The following is a 15,856-nucleotide window of genomic DNA, read 5'->3' as shown; positions in this document are numbered from 1 at the left end:
TACATGTTTTTATAATTGCCTCCTGTTGCATCTCTGTATGAAAGTGATGATTCAGAAAATTTTTTCTTCATATGAAAGGTATTATTTAGAAGTAGATTTCATCAAAAAATGCCTATTTTTTTGTCCCTCGGTTTTCTTTGGATATTGGCTAATGCACTAAATGTAATGTGTATATGTTTTACACAGTGATGCCACTTTGTGAGTTTTATTTAATGGTTGTTGCAGAATATGTTTCTTTGAGTCATATAAATCTTCCATTCCCACAAGCAGAACCAAAGAAAAGGAAGAAATTTTGTTTCGAGGTTTGAAAGCTTTGTTTCACAAATTTACAATATGTGGTTAGGAAACTAAAGACAAAGAAATAAGAACAAAATTGTTATATGGCATACATCAAAAGATTTCAACAATTGTTCAGAAAAGCAAAATAACTGAATATGGCTGTAACCCATAAAGAATGATGACGCTGTGACTTTCACACAAGGCACAGTTCCCAACGATCCTTGACTCTTCTTGCCATATGTAAACATTTTATACCTTTTTCCCTGTATTCATGAGGTTTGAGGACTTTCCTGACAAGTGTCAAGCTAGAAGGGCATATCCTTCTCTTCCTGTGGCAATTCAGGCAGTGGGGAGAAGAAAGATTAAGCCAGGAAAGTTCACATCAGGAAGGGATACACTCATTAAGTGCAAATAAACAGGACCTGGGAAATAGAAAAAGCCCCCTTGACCAGATGAAAGGATAATGGAAAGAACAGATACTTAAGTGCAAAGCCGGGAATGACGTGGGGCACCTATGTTTGCTTTAAACTGAAAGGTGTGCTTCAGCTGGTCACCACAGGACCAGACTAGAACTTGCCCAAAGCAAAATCTTCTAAAACATGTAGTGTCTGGATGTCATCCAGCAGCTGTATACCAACTGCTGTCCTTTGCAGATTTGGTGCTTTGAGCTGTACTCATTTGCTAATGTCAGAATAGTCTATGAGACCAGGACTTCTTGGGATACAGGCCTGGGAAAAGACCAAAAGTCTGCAGGCTGCAACTTAGCTGACTAAGATACCTGGAAGGGTAATGCTTGGTGAAGCATCAAAATAACTACATGGAGGCTTGATCCATCTTCAGCCAGGGGAAATAAATAAGATATGCTAGAGGAACTAGAGTGAAAGGAAAGAGTTGATGACCTGGCAGAAAGGGGAAGAGGGAACTGGAGGGGTAGGGTGAAACTAAAGAGGACTCACAGACATCATAGTTTGAAACTGTGCATATGCTTTATGTCATAACAAGAGTTTTGTCAAACATTTGCTTTGATGGGAAAGCAAGATAATGTCTCTCCAAAAACTCTTGACCTGTAATGAGATTTGTTTAAAGTGTTTTTGAAATAATGCTGAAAATGCTTTAAGTTTCGCTGCTACCAAATTAAAGCTTAGAGAGTTAGACTCACAGCCTATTAAAATTCTGTTTAGCATGCACATTTTAACACAGATGTTTCAATAAAAGGGTTTTCCATGTAATTATCTAAAGACTTGCTATGTCAGTCATGATAAGTCCCAGGTTTGTAACTTGCTCCTGAGAATTAAACAGAAAATAAATATAGCAGTTCTTACCTGCTGTCCTTCCCATTTGAGCTGAAAGCAGTAAATGGTCTCATGGATGTGTCTGATTTGATTTTCATTGCTGAGAAAGTAAATCCTATGAGAGACAAAACTAAGCAAAAAGATGTGCTATTTTATTTTCGTTCAGTCAATTTTATACCATGTTGGATGAGAATAGACTGCCATATTTTCAATTTAACTGCATTCCTCAGTTTCTCCACTCCCAAATATTTTCATCCAAAGAGATAAAAATGGTTACAGATCTGCAGAAGTGGGCATTTCATGCCTGAACATTACTTGACTGAGCAACAGGATAATGGGATACTTCCCCCATGTCAAATCTCAGTATGAAAAAATCCTCCCAAGGAAACCAAGATGCTTACAAGAATCAGCTGAGAAGAAATAAAGCAAGTCAGGTAGCACCCAACTAGAGACACACAAGAGGAGCAAACAGCAGTGTTTGAGAAACATAGCTTAACCAAGAGACAAGCTAAAGTTTCAGGAAGCTGCATTGGGATAAACTGAGACTGAAGAGTAGATTCTTCTGTCTTCAGCATCCAGTAATGTGCACGAGATGTTGAAGAGCTACTTTGGCCATCACCTTCACTTGTGATGCCAGGATAACCCTAAACTCAGGCCATGATCTCCTGCAAAAAGGCAGAGCTCACCCTGTCTGGCCCAGGCAGACTGTGACTGTATTCCAGACTGCAGAGCTATGCTGCTAGCTGGTTAACTGATGGGCAGAGAAGGGGGATTTGGTGTACATCAGGACCACAAGGAGTAATACCCCTGTGGTTTACTGTTTTATGACAGCTCCATCTGTCACATCCCATCAATCTGTTATTGCCTAGAGGTGCCAATGCAACTAAGGCAGCAAAGAAGTATGGCCTGTTTCCTGCATAAGTCTCTGCTTCCCCCATCATCTCTATTACTGCTGGTGGTAGCACAAAGGCTCTTTCCTTGCAGTGAGAAAAGATTTCTGTAAGTAATCAAGGTATTTTCTGAAAAGTTTGTAAAAATGAAGAGTTCTGCCTACAAGAGTAATTGAATTCTTTCACTATTCCCATGACCAATCCTTACAGACTCCCAAATAGGCAGATTTATAGCAAAGACTGGAAAACAAGTTACACATACAGATTTCTGTTCAAAACTTTATTCATGTACTTTCATGACAGCAATCGGGGACTCATTTTCACTCCCTCCCCTTTTGCCATACAGATATGGCTCTGTACCTCAGAGTCATTGCTATTGTTATTTGAGACCTTGCACAATTCTCAGCTGCAAGCCTAGGGCAAGTTTAGAAATAAAAGCTGCTGGTTTTCTGAACAGCAGTCAGTGAGGCTTTCCTCCTCCAAGGGGGAGGATTCCTCATGGTAGACCCTCACTGCAGGATGTCTGGAAACGTCTCTGTTTAAGTTGAAACCCAGGCTTAATTACTATTGTGTTGCAATACTGAAACATACATATAAAACCAAAGAACAGATGAAGTATTTTAACAAACAGAATATTAAGAGGAAACTTACTAAAAATATGACGGTAATATTTATGCGATGCATCATCCAAAAATTTTATGAATACTGTGCCAAGAGAACCTTAGCAAAATTGAGGAAGAAAAAAAAACCAACAAAACCCCACAAAAACAAACAAACAAAAAAAAACCACAAAAAAAAAGCTCAATTATTTGCATTTCCTTACCAAATATTTTACAGTTATCAGGATAACAAGCACATTAAAAGAAGAGCTCATTGTCATTGTGCTGTTGCAATAGTCACACTAATAAGGCTGTCCATTGTTTCAAAGAGCTGCTTCTTTGAAGGAAGCTACAGTAAATTGTTTAGGGAATTCACCATTCAGTAGTTCCCTCAAGTGCTGCATCCATCTTTCACCGATTAATAATGAAGCATTAATGAAAATGTTTCTATGTCTCCATGCGCCCACCAATTGAATGTGGTGCAGAAAAAATACAGCCTTTGGAAATTGTTATTTGTCTCACTTGCCAGACAAGCAGTAGAGAGAGTAATTCTTTACTGGGAATATTGGTAAAACAAGACCTTCATTTAGGGGATTCAGACTGCTAAGGATGATTCTCAAACTGACATTTAAGAATAACTGATTCTCAAATACCACATTAGCAATCAAGAAATCAAGAAACATAATTAGCTCAGCATGCTCTGCTTGAAACTACTACTGTAGCTATCAGCTGCACCAAATGCCAGAAGAGGAGAAATGGAGAATTTGTTTTTCATTGAAATAAATTATATTTTACTTTATTAAAGGCATGAGAGCTTGAAACATTAATATTTCTGAGAAACTGCTGGAGCTAGCTTAGATCAGGGTGGATTTTTCTCCATTATCCAAGCAAATTCTGGGAAAGCAATCTGTCTTTTGTTTTGCTTGGTCTGTACTAAACTCATTGCCATGACATCATGCAAGACAACCCGGCAGAGTGTATCGTAAGTTATTAATATGTTTTCATTTCATTTATGTACAGAAGTTACTGAGATCATGGTTTATATGTAATTGCATAATGCATTATCTGAATTGACCTTCTTATTCCAGAATTAAGTGCTGGATGTCAAGCAAACAGACCATGAAAGCCAGTACTTCTGGACACAGATGGTAAAGCTTATGTGTAGCGAGAGAGGAGTAATTGGATGCAAGGTAGTAAACATTTACTCAAATCCAGTCAACATTGGTAGTGCTTTAATTTAGCAGCTGCTTTGAAAGATTTGAGTATACAGTGGTCTCAGATCGCTGCAGAGTTGAAAACTGCCACCCTTCCTCAATTTCTTAGCAAAGAAGATATGGATTAAATCCTAAATGTGTTTGGGAATTGAATGATACTATATACTCGAAACTGATTGCTTCAGTATATAATGTAGGACAACAACTAGCTTCTACTGTACCTCTTCTATGAGTGAAAAGGGGCCTTAAGTTCTTAACTGTCTACCACTTCAGCACTTTCCACAAGTATCTTTATCTGTATTTGAATTTGTAGAGAGAGATTAAGCATGAAATCACACTTCCTTAATTTGCTCAGTGCCAACACCACACTTTTCCCAGTACAAAATAAAAGGAAGTGACACCTTTCATGACCTTGGACCTCCCCATCTCTAAAGGCTCTCTCCCTGCAAAATCAAAATGTTCCGTTACCCTGGGGAAGCAAGTCACTGATCTGTTGCTGATAAAGCCTTACCTCAGCCGACGGGCACTAAAAGCCACTGGTAGTGTGAGAAGTCTGTTGATTGATAAAGAATTCACAGGACTAGAGACTGACAAGTTTTCTAGAATAGGCAAGAAGAAATTTGAAATGTGCTGGATTGGAGAAGAGCAACATAAAAAGTAAATGTGTGTTTCACGAGGAGGAGGAGAGCAGGGAGAGGAGTTACAGGGTCATGATGCTCTTAGACTGTGAGCCAGTATTCCTAGGTTCCATGGTCAGATAAACAGCAGTGTATTAATTTTAAAATGCTGCTCTGAAATGTCACCTTCATCTCCATTGATCTCTATTACCAAACAAGTACTTCACTGTCACTTGTGACAAAAGGCATTAGTCAATAAAAAGCTCCAAATAAACTTGAAGAAGACAAACAAACTCTTCTCCCTTAGCTGCACACAACAACAATATAAAAAAAGCATGAAAAAGTAGGGCACTGAAAAAAAGCTTCTAAGACTGAAAGTAAAAATTTAAATATTCTATTCTACACCTTTCAGGATTATAAAAAATATTGTGGGTATGGGTGGGGTTTTTTTGTCCTCTAGAGGGGATGTTTTTGTCTGGATGAGGAAATAGCCCAGTAAAACATTTTATGCATGTTTACTTTGATCCTGACATTACACTGGGGTAACTGGTACCTACAAATCTACTGCAAAGCTGAAATTTAACCAAGGTGTTCCAAGGCTTAAGTTACATTTGAACCACTGAACCATCTTCAATGAAACACTGAGAAAGAATTGGTAGCTGGGAGACAGCAACCATAGACTACTTCAGCAGCCTTTCAGACCCCATAGCCTCTATCGCTTCTTATGGAAATGTTCAAACACAATATGCCCTGGCATCTCTCCGGCTGCATGACCAACTATTCACCTGGGATGTAACCAGAGTTATGCATTCCTCTGTATACTTACAGGCATGCTCTGGATGACATTTTACAACAGGCAGGTCTCAGGCGTATGCCTCAAATTGTATGTACTCTGGCATTTCAAACCCAGGCATGCATTCATGTTTTGTACAACAGATAAAACTTGTATTTTGGGTGAGGCCAGGTCAAAGACTTGCTCACAGATCACACCCTGGAGCTCTGAGCTTGGGAAACGTATCACTAATGTTTAAGCACAGCTGATGATGATTGGTGGAAGAGGGTATTGTTTATATTTCCCCCATGGCTGTTTGGCAAGGTTAGTGTTCACTTTTCCATCCCAATAGTCTATTGTGATATTTGTTCTTTGAGCAACAGACTTTGTGTTCATGCTTGAGATAGATACACAGTGCTGTTACATGTACATAGTGTTCATTCAAAAAAAACTGTTAGTAAAACCAAAGTGAGTCAGTCGTGGTGTGCAAGCACTTTTCACCATTTGCCTGCAGTCAGCCTCTCCCAGACTGTTTCTCTGGGCGTGTTACCTGTGGAGGACTACCTCCCTGCCTTTTTGCAGACCACAACACCATTGTGGAGGCATATAAAGTGAAAAACTTGGTTGCAGGAATTCCTAAGATCAGTTTGGAAAGGTACAACCACACAGGAAAAAGAGCAGTTTTGAAGGCTTTCTTGTCATCACTTAATATCCATGTGATGAGCGAGAGCTGTAGCACTGCTGCAACTGCTAACATATCCATGAACTGCCATCGCATCTGTTTGTCAGAGCTTGGGTATTTCAGAAGCTGTCACCAAAGAGCACCCTTCAGGGAAGTGATGTTTTTCTGTTCTTTCCTTAAATCTTAAACTGAAAGCAAACTGGCTGTAAATCCTCCTGGTGGTTGCCCAGTCAGAGGGGCATCTCCATAGCAGTGTAGGCTGAGGCACAGTCTGAAGCAATCCTTTCTGCAACACAGCTCAAGACTGCTTTTCTCTAATGACCGACATATCTTCCATGGCAGAAGAAAAGAAACAGAGGCAAGAGGGAGGATGTGCATGTACTGGCTCCACATCAGCCAGTACAATGCAAAGGGAAGGCTCTAGGACCCCTGTGGGCCATTTCAAGCCCTTGTCCTATAGCTTTTCATAGTTATTTCCTGTGCTCTTACAGTCTCCAGCATAAATGCTGAACTACAGCTCCTGGTCCCTGTTTTCCATAAATATTGCAGTGGAAAATTAGCTGAATTTAATTACAGTTATCATGAAATAGCAAGCATTAATCTGATGCCAGTAGCAGCTGTATTTTGCTCTTTTGAAAGCAAGAAACTATTTAAAAACTATTTCATTAAAAGCAGAAAACTATTTTAAAAACAAAGTGAAAAGCATTCTATTTATAGAGTGGCATTATCCCAGTAAACACAAACACCTCAAAATAATAATATCCCTCTAATAGGATGCTATTGTAGTAAGAACCTCTCACAGGATCAAAAATCTAGAGAAAGATTTAGCTGGATCTAAAATAGAGAGGAAACAACAAAATATATCCATTTTCTCATTTCTGCTATTTAGGCTGATGACATGTACTTTCCATAGAGATGCCCATCTAATTATAGAATCATAAAGTTCTCTAAATGTGCATAAATTGCCCTAATTCACACATCAGTTCCTCCTTTGCACTGCAAAAAAACATGTCAGTGCAATGAGGATCAAGCCCTTTCTAGATAAAAAGCAGTTTGCTTTTGAGATCCTCTTCTCATTAGCTTTTCCACTTTCCCTCCTCCTCCTGCCATGTGGGATCCATCTGGGATTAGGTGTTGAAACACAAAAGTGCTGTGGACAGTTCCCACCCGCAACCCCTGAGGACAGTGGGCAGCACACCATGCCTCAAGAGTGGTTTAGAGGAATGGCTGCAGATGATTGTGACTGCACTCAGAACCTTTTGTTGCCTGTCTCCTGCCAGAGCTTAGGGTTCTGTACCAGTCAAATTCTCCTGTATATTATTTGCATGCATAAAACTAAAAAGGTATATAGCCACTGAAGGAGTTCTGATTTAGGCAGTCAAAGACACTACAAACTGCATAGCATGTGGAAGATCAGTTATTCATTTTTAGCCACTGAATTATAATTTAGATCCCATTTTTACCTTTGTAGAAGCTAACAATCTCATCTTTTACAAGCACCCCTTCTAAGCTGAAGATGCAGATGTTATGATACAATTATCACTACTTATGATAAGACTACACACCAGACAGTGCAGCCAATTTTGTAAGGCTATGAGAACCACCTGGGTAACTATGTCACAGGTAGTGGGAAACATATTTACTGTACAGCTATACATCATCATAAATGAAAATAATAAATGCACCTCACTCATAGTACAAACATCATCAAGCACACCAACCCCCAAGACTTCTTGTCCTACATTCACTTGAGACAGTCTCATAGGTCCACTTGTCCATAGTCTGATGGGATGGTACATGAGACTTTCAGAAGCATTTTAACAACCGGTTTATTTTCCTCAAAGCTGAAGTATACAATAAAATGTGTCAAGGCAGGGGTGCAGTGCTTTACAGATGTGGAATCATGAGGCCAAGGTAAGATACAGCTTTGCATAACTCTTTAAGTTATAAAGCAGTTTACACAGACTGCTTTTTTAACACTGGTACTGACTTTAACACTCCTCCTGACTTTCAAACCACTTCTGCTGCTTCCTAAGGCTTCTCAGGAGAAGCAGCCAAGTTGTAACATATTTCATAAGCACTGGGATACTAAAATGTGAAGCACTAGGTCTCTTCCTGTCCAAGATGAAAAAACTTCCCATGATTCTTTACTACAGTGACACAGAAAAACATCATCGATGTCAGGCAAATAACTCGGAGCAATGTAAGCAATATAATCCCCCTTCTCTAACCCCCAAGCTGAAAGTCAAAGTTAAAATCATCCAATAGGAGATTATCCAATATATTTATTCCTCCAGGCCACATTCTTGCATCAATAATTTTCTGTTTCTAACTCCTGACACACTGCAGTGAGCACTTTGCACTGGTTATTTCCGCCCTATTTCGACACCTCTTAAAGACAAGTTTGAGACACAGTCCTGTCCTCCCAAAATCCATTTTTTAGTTTCCATATGTACTTCCTAAAGAATCCTAACCACCACAGACACTTGCCCAGGAAATACATGGGTTTGGCAAGTAACAGAAAGCACATACAACAAAACGTACACAAATTTATAGATGTGCCTCTTGGCACCACAGTGCCAGGGAACCTGCCTACATTGAATTGCTTTTAGATAGGGAAAGGGAACACAAAATACCTCTGACTTCAAAGGCAAGAAGAAAAGGATATATGTGCACACATACTGACTGCTTCCTCCACACTTCATCCCCTTTCTCTTGGCTACAAACAGCCCCATGCCTGCCTTCATCCCCATCATGGCAGAGTCTATTCAAAGCCCAGGTCCAAAGTCTTCAGAACCTGAAAAGTTTAGGCAAGTATAATGGTGAGGGAGAGATGCTAAACAAGGACTACCCAAAAATATACCTGTCTTCTGATGCAAGTCCCACTGCCTCCTGTTTTTCTTGGATGACTCCCCATGCAAATTCCCACAAGCAAAGCCTTATTTAGCAATAAGATAAATCACAATTGTCATTGACAAAAACCAAAATGGCTGATCATCTTTAAAGTAACCCCTCTGAATTCTAAAAATAGTGCCTAGGTCTTTGAGACTCTAAGTCTAAAATGTCGTGTTGCATATACACAGAGAGACAGAACAGGTCCTTGAATGAATGAGTGCTGACAGCTTTAGAAAAAAAAAAATAAGGCCAAAAATCAAGCTTTGCTTTTGGAGCCCGCTGTGCATTGGAAACATTAACTTACTTTGAGTAAAGTTTGCTAACTGAGCAGCAGAGAAAGCAAACAGGGCATGCTAAAAGGAGTTGTATGTAAGTTCTTTCTCATACCTTTAGAGCTGTAGGGACTAAACACAAGGAGAAAAATGCAACTGAAAATCTTGCTGCCATCCAAAATGTCAAAGCCTTTGAAAGAGCCCTGTGGTGAAAATTAAGCTACTCAACATTTTGATTTCTCCTATCTGTTTGGAGAAGAAGAAAAGACTGGCTTTAATTATAATTACTGGTCAAAAATTGGGAAAGTTTGTGTGTGTGTGTATACATTTCGGCACTGGTGACTGTAAAAACCTGCTTTAGATTGTTTGCAGGGTTTCAGATACCAGTTTGTGCTTACCATGAGGCACAAAAATTATTACTTATTGAACGGTGTAATCCCTGTTAAGAATGGTACTGCTGACATTTCCATCTCATTCTGAGGATTTTTGACATTTCCTGAGTAGAAGAAGGGATAAATAAGTATGGACCCTGAAACACACTGAAAATTTTTATCATGACGAAAGACAAGCAACACAGTGGAAAACAACTTTTAAGGCATCATTTTCCTGGTGAAGTTTCTTTCCCTTAAGGATTATTTTTTTACAACTCTGCAATAAACGCTTCAAAAAAGGACTTCCCAACTGAGTATAAAGAAAACTTATATCCCTCTTTAACACTAGTCCATCGACTTTTCACTTGCAGTTTGCCTCTTTATGCTAATTATCATATGCCCTCTATTATAGGAATAGATCCTTGCAGGGGATGCAATTAATGATGTAAAAGATACTTCCACCCAGATTTCCTTTTTCCCTCACAGAATTTCTAAGTTTTTGGCACTTTATATTTTTAAGAAAGCTTTTAAGTCAGAATGTGTGGCATCATATTTTACAGACCAGGAGTCTCTACCATATCCCACATAGCTGCTTAGGAATTTCAAAGGCTTCTTTCCAGATAAACATCTAAAATTCTGGATCATTATTAAGCTCACCCAACCTCCTTTATTCTGGAAAGCAGAGGGCTGTGGGTAAGGATACAGATTGTATCACAAGCAGTCAATAGTTGCATCTCAGGCTGCTGATTTTAGACAGGTCAGAATTTTAGACAGGTCAGAATTCACGTAAGGAAAGACATGCTCTCTTGATATTTCTGTTTCAGAAAATTGAGATGTTTGCAGAACCAGAGAACACAGAATACCTCTCAGCCTTCACCAAACAACTCTGAAGCCCCTGAAATGCTTGCTTTAGGTTTGGAGCAGTAGTCAGATGTAAATGCTGATTACTTTTTATTTAACCCACTCAGCTGAAAATAAACCTGAGTATACTGTACTTAAGCTTTGTTTCTGCTCAAAGCCTACTAGAAAATGACATTTCTATTTAGTGCATATACAATTTAAAGAAGTACAGTGATGAAAAGAAACAAAACAAAACTCAGAACACTGTGTTCGTCATTCCTCGGCATTTTAGACTGAGGCTGAAGACAGAATTCATTAATGGGTGAGGAGGAATGGTAGGCCAGAAATGATGGAAAGACTGAAAATTATTCTGAAGTCTGTGGGGGAAAAGTCAGTATTACAAACTATGCCATTGTCTGTAGAGTGGCTGAAATAAATGAAAAGGGACCTGTATAAATCCATGCACAACAAGTTATAGCAGCGCAGACACCAAGATCTGCATCACATTCCCAACAGCCCCCACTTGCCTATGCATTAGCATGTCCACTTATATATGGCTATCACACAAAGTCCTTGTTAGGATTTTAATGGGAGGGGGACTTTTGTTTCCCTCTCTTCCTGTTCTCCCTCCCCCCCGACATCTATGAGGTTTAAATCTCAAATACCTTTGGGCTTCCTTGGGAACTAAAAAAAACTACACATGGGGTAGGGGCAGCCCCTGTTCTACAGCATGCAGTGCATAACATTCGATGGTGACTCCAGCTGGGCTAACCCAGCAGAAGCTACCATATTTTCCAGTACTCCTTAACAAGAACATTTCTAACAGGCACACTGAGAGGTAAATGACCTAAACACAACACACATAAATATGCTTTATGCTGTTTGTGTCACTCAAATTATCAACTCAAGTCTGTCCCTGATTTAGTGCTACCTCCTCCACAACCTGTGTCGATGCCATTTTTTTAATAAAGGCTGCCATGAGCTTCCAGACATTCCCAGGTTTCTTTTGAGTGAATAATTGATTCTTATTTTCCTCTTTATGAAGTGACTGAGATATCAGGAGTGTTTTCAGATCATCTGCTGGAAAGGTGCTTTGTTGGAGAGGGGTTTGCATACTGCTTTACAAATGAATCTGTAAAAATTCCCCTATGCATTCATTGCAATGACTAGATGCTTGACAGTGAGAGGGGAATGTTTCTTAGAGAAAAAAATCCTAATGAATATGGGCAATACTGTGGTGAATTTAGCAAAAAGCCATACCACCATTATAAAAAAACAATCTATAATAATGGGGATTGCAAAATTATTTCTCTAACAATATGTGGAATTAATCATAAAAGAGAGTCAGACTTTTCCTGGGAACTAAGTTCAATTCCACTTTAAGTTTTCATCTTTAATTGCTACTTCAGGGGTAAATGCTGCCATGACTCTTGGGAGAGCACTGTAGGCACCAAAAACATTTCTGACGAGAAATTTCAAACACCTGAGGGGTCCTTTTTCCTTTCTTCAAAATGGACTTCTCTTTTAAATGTGGAGGTCTTTCTGGAGAAAAAAAAAAAAAAAAGGAAAAAGAAAGAAAAGGAATTTAATTTGTGGAGATTTTTTAAAATAACATTTAACAAAAAAGATTTAAAGTGAGAGGAGGTTTTTTTTTGCAATGTTTACGGGAAAACTCTTTCAAACACAACTGAATAGGAAGAGAACAAACAGGGAGGCAGGAAGAGATAAGGACAAAAGCTCCAATTCTGTTATTTTTTTGTTCTAGGATGTAATTATTCTCCTGTACATGGGAAGAACAATGGGACACAGAGAACCTATACGGATAAATCCTGCAACTTACCTCTGTGCTTAGAGAGGATGCTGCAATGAGACTCACTCGGCAACAAATAACACCAGGCTCAGCTGCTAGGGGAAAGCATTTGCAGGAGTGCAGCTGGGTGGGATGACGTACAAAGGTGAGGGATGCAAGACACTGGGAGCAGGCACCGGAGCAGTGCTGGGAAAGGAAATGTCATTGGAGCAGCGGCAGGAGGGGATCAGACTCCGCAGTACTTGAACTCTGTGCAGCAGATGAGGCTTTTCTCCCTAAATATAATTGTTGCTAAACTGTCCAGGTTTTCTTGAAGAGCTGAGAGGGCTCTATTCAGACAAATATGCACAGAAACAGCTCTGCTGCCAGCCATTTGTTAATTAGCTATCACAAAAAAAAAAAAAAAAAATTAAAAGCAATCATCAGAAGTTAAACTTCAAAATATGCTTCTGCCAGCAAAAGCAAAATAGCCCCTTCCTGGATAGCTCAATATGCTTTCCTCTAGTCCAGTGTGGACCAGAGGCTTTAAGATAAATTGAAATTAAAACAGTAAAGGTACAGAACCACCCAAATCCCCAAGTTTACAGAGACCAGAAGATTGGAAGAAAGGGGGTGATCAGGCCCCAAAGTATTCCCCTAGTTCCTCTACAGTATTCCCCAAGGTGGTTTCAGCTTTTATATAAGTTTATTATTCTAGGGACAAACCAGAAACTGTCCTCAGCTGCAATTTCCCTAAAGAAGAATGTTCAGGGCTTTCAGTCAAGATCAGGAGATCAAGATCAAGAGGAGGTATGCTGTGACACAGATACACTCCTCAGAGTTCAGGGGCTAAGGATGGAGGTGGGCTCTGAGACCCGTCCTTCCCCTTAGAGCTCCCACATGATTTCTAACTGATACTTTAAAAGAATACCACTTCTAGCCCTGCCAAGAAATAACTCAAATTCAAATCACACAAAGTTGGGTTCACCCATCAAGAGACTACAGATCTATTAATTTTTCCCTTCTTGGCCTTGAAAATGACTCTGTTCAGCCTACTTAAAATATCTTGTTCATGCCAAGCTATGTGCAGAAGCTTCATGCAAGATCAGGATTGGAGCCAACAGTTTTTCTCTAAGTAGCACTCTACCGCTCTACCGGAGTTTCAAATCACTTCAAAATGATATTTTCCTGGCTGCCTTCCAGGGCCCAGAGCAGCCAGAGCCCACAGCGTGGATCAGCAGAGCATTCATCTAGTTTGGGCTGCTTGTGATCAGTGACAGAACTGAGGCAATGGGGACAAACTGGCACATGTGAAACTCCTGAACACGAAAGAAACCCCACTTATTTACTATGAGGGTGGTCAAACACTGGAATAAGTTGAACAGAGAGGTTGTGGAGTCTCCAGCTGTGGCGATACTAAAAACCTGACAACATGTACACAGCGAGCAATTCTAGTTGGCCCTGCTTGAGCATTGGGGCTGGACTAGACAACCTCCTTAGACCCCTGCCAACCTCAGCCATTCTGTATTCCTGTGTTGCTGCTGTGCTTGCTGAGAATGGACTGTGCAGGGGACAGTAATCATTACTCTTGGGTTGCTTCTAACTACATGCCACATTTTTTCACGTGCATTTCAATCCTTCCTGCAGAGCTGTGAGGTAAAGGTCCAGAAAAGAGCTTGTAGGGAGATGCAAAACTTGGGTTTCCTTCCCATATGCTTCCTCAGGGTTTGAGGAAAGACAGAACTGTAGTGCTGCCTTGCTCCCTCTCATTTCACGCACTGAAAGTGATTTGGAGAAGCAAGGGGATACTGTTAATGAGGGAATCAAGGGAGTTACTTTAAACCTTTATAATCTTTATTTAATGATTTAACTTCAGAGCAAAGGAAGATAGGATAGCTTGGAAAGGTAAATTGTGGCTCCGGAAAAGAATGAAAATATGCTGCAGGTATCAAACCCCTCAGAATTAATTAGACCAATAAAAAGAGAGGGTACAAAGCAGTTTGAGCGCACTGAAATAAAATGGGAAATTAAAAAAAAAAAACAACAAAATTTCCTAATCAAAGTTTTCTTGAATTTGACATATTCTCAGTCATTGAATCTTGGGAGGGAGGAGGAGAACCAATTTTACTGACAGAAAACAGTTCAATTGGAAATAGACAAAAATTACCATCTCAAGCTGTATAAAACATTTTTCATGTGATGTGAATCCTGGCTCAGACATTTGTTTAAAATACCATTCTAAAATGAAAAAGGTGATCTGGTTTCTTTCCAGTCTAATATTTACTGCTAGGGTTCATAATTCTGTAGTCTTTCCAGTCAAATGAAAACCTACGTAGAAGAGATTTTGGAGGTAAGAAGGATGGGTTATTGCAAACATTGCTGGGATAAAGACTGTGATAGAAATTGCAACTCCCCCATTTGTTTTGTTCATTGTGTTCAAGATCAGAACCAATACCCCAAAAAATGCCATCATGGTAACTTTTAAATACATCAGAAGAAATGTGTCTTCTCCTTTCCTAAACATCACATGGGTTTGCTTTGCACCATTTAATATTACCTGAGAAGACAGCAGAAGAAAGAAGTATATTATTTTCAGATGTCTATATGTATATGTTAAGCTTTTCAGAAGTTGTTTTGAGTTCTGATAAAGCAGATAGAGTTTATTTTTTAATATTATTGCTCCAATAACATTGTTCTAATGCTATAAAAATTATTTTTTTTAAGTTTCTACTAGGTGTTACCAGCAGGAATGAATAGAAAATGACCTTTAGAAGTTGAAAATTATATGTCAAGTTTTAGTCTCAGCAAACCAGCAGTGCTTAGGCAAAGGAGTCAAAATATAACCTAGTTTTTCCAAGAAAATTACATCAGGTTGTATGTTCAATAACACAGCAGCTTACTAGGTGTGTAGAAATTGCAGGCTCACAGGCACACTCCTCTGCAGCCAGAGGAAGGGTAAGGTAGAACTCGAGTACCTGAGCTCTCACCAGATTCCCACCACTTTCTTACTGTATATGCAACAGGCAATTTCCATCAGCTGTCTGTGATAACAGCTATTTCCAACTTTGTACACCAGATCAATCCAGCCAGGCACACACAATTAAGAAAAAAATATCTTCATGGCCTTCATAATTACAGAGCACTGCCCTCTAAACCAGAGTGGGATTACATGCATACAGAGAGATCACTACCAATATTCTCATAACCCATTCCCTCCCAGATCCAGATAAATGCTTTCCAAAGAGATGCACCATAACAGGAACTTCCTTTAGTAAAACAAAAATTGTGGGGGGAAGGAGGGGGACAATCTAAAACCTTGGTTTATTACTTTTAGTGTTCACATC

General features: G+C 39.4%; 1 long non-coding RNA gene across 1 annotated transcript in view; it reads right to left on the bottom strand.

Moving 5' to 3' along the window:
* Positions 1–312: 312 nt before the first annotated feature.
* Positions 313–15,856, bottom strand: part of LOC130605817 (uncharacterized) — a 30,584-nt gene continuing 15,040 nt past the window's right edge. Inside the window, exons 2-3 of the long non-coding RNA XR_008973794.1 lie at positions 1,602–1,671; positions 313–608 (exon numbers count right to left, since the gene is read on the bottom strand). This is a non-coding gene — a long non-coding RNA (uncharacterized LOC130605817). The remainder of the gene's footprint in view (positions 609–1,601; positions 1,672–15,856) is intronic.

The sequence above is a fragment of the Pezoporus wallicus genome, unplaced genomic scaffold (genome assembly GCF_028554395.1).
Source record: "Pezoporus wallicus isolate ANWC-B61680 ecotype Strahan unplaced genomic scaffold, APGP_CSIRO_Pwel_v1 contig_4816, whole genome shotgun sequence".
In the NCBI taxonomy this organism is placed as follows: domain Eukaryota; kingdom Metazoa; phylum Chordata; class Aves; order Psittaciformes; family Psittacidae; genus Pezoporus; species Pezoporus wallicus.
This window is presented reverse-complemented; position numbering and strand designations above follow the sequence as displayed.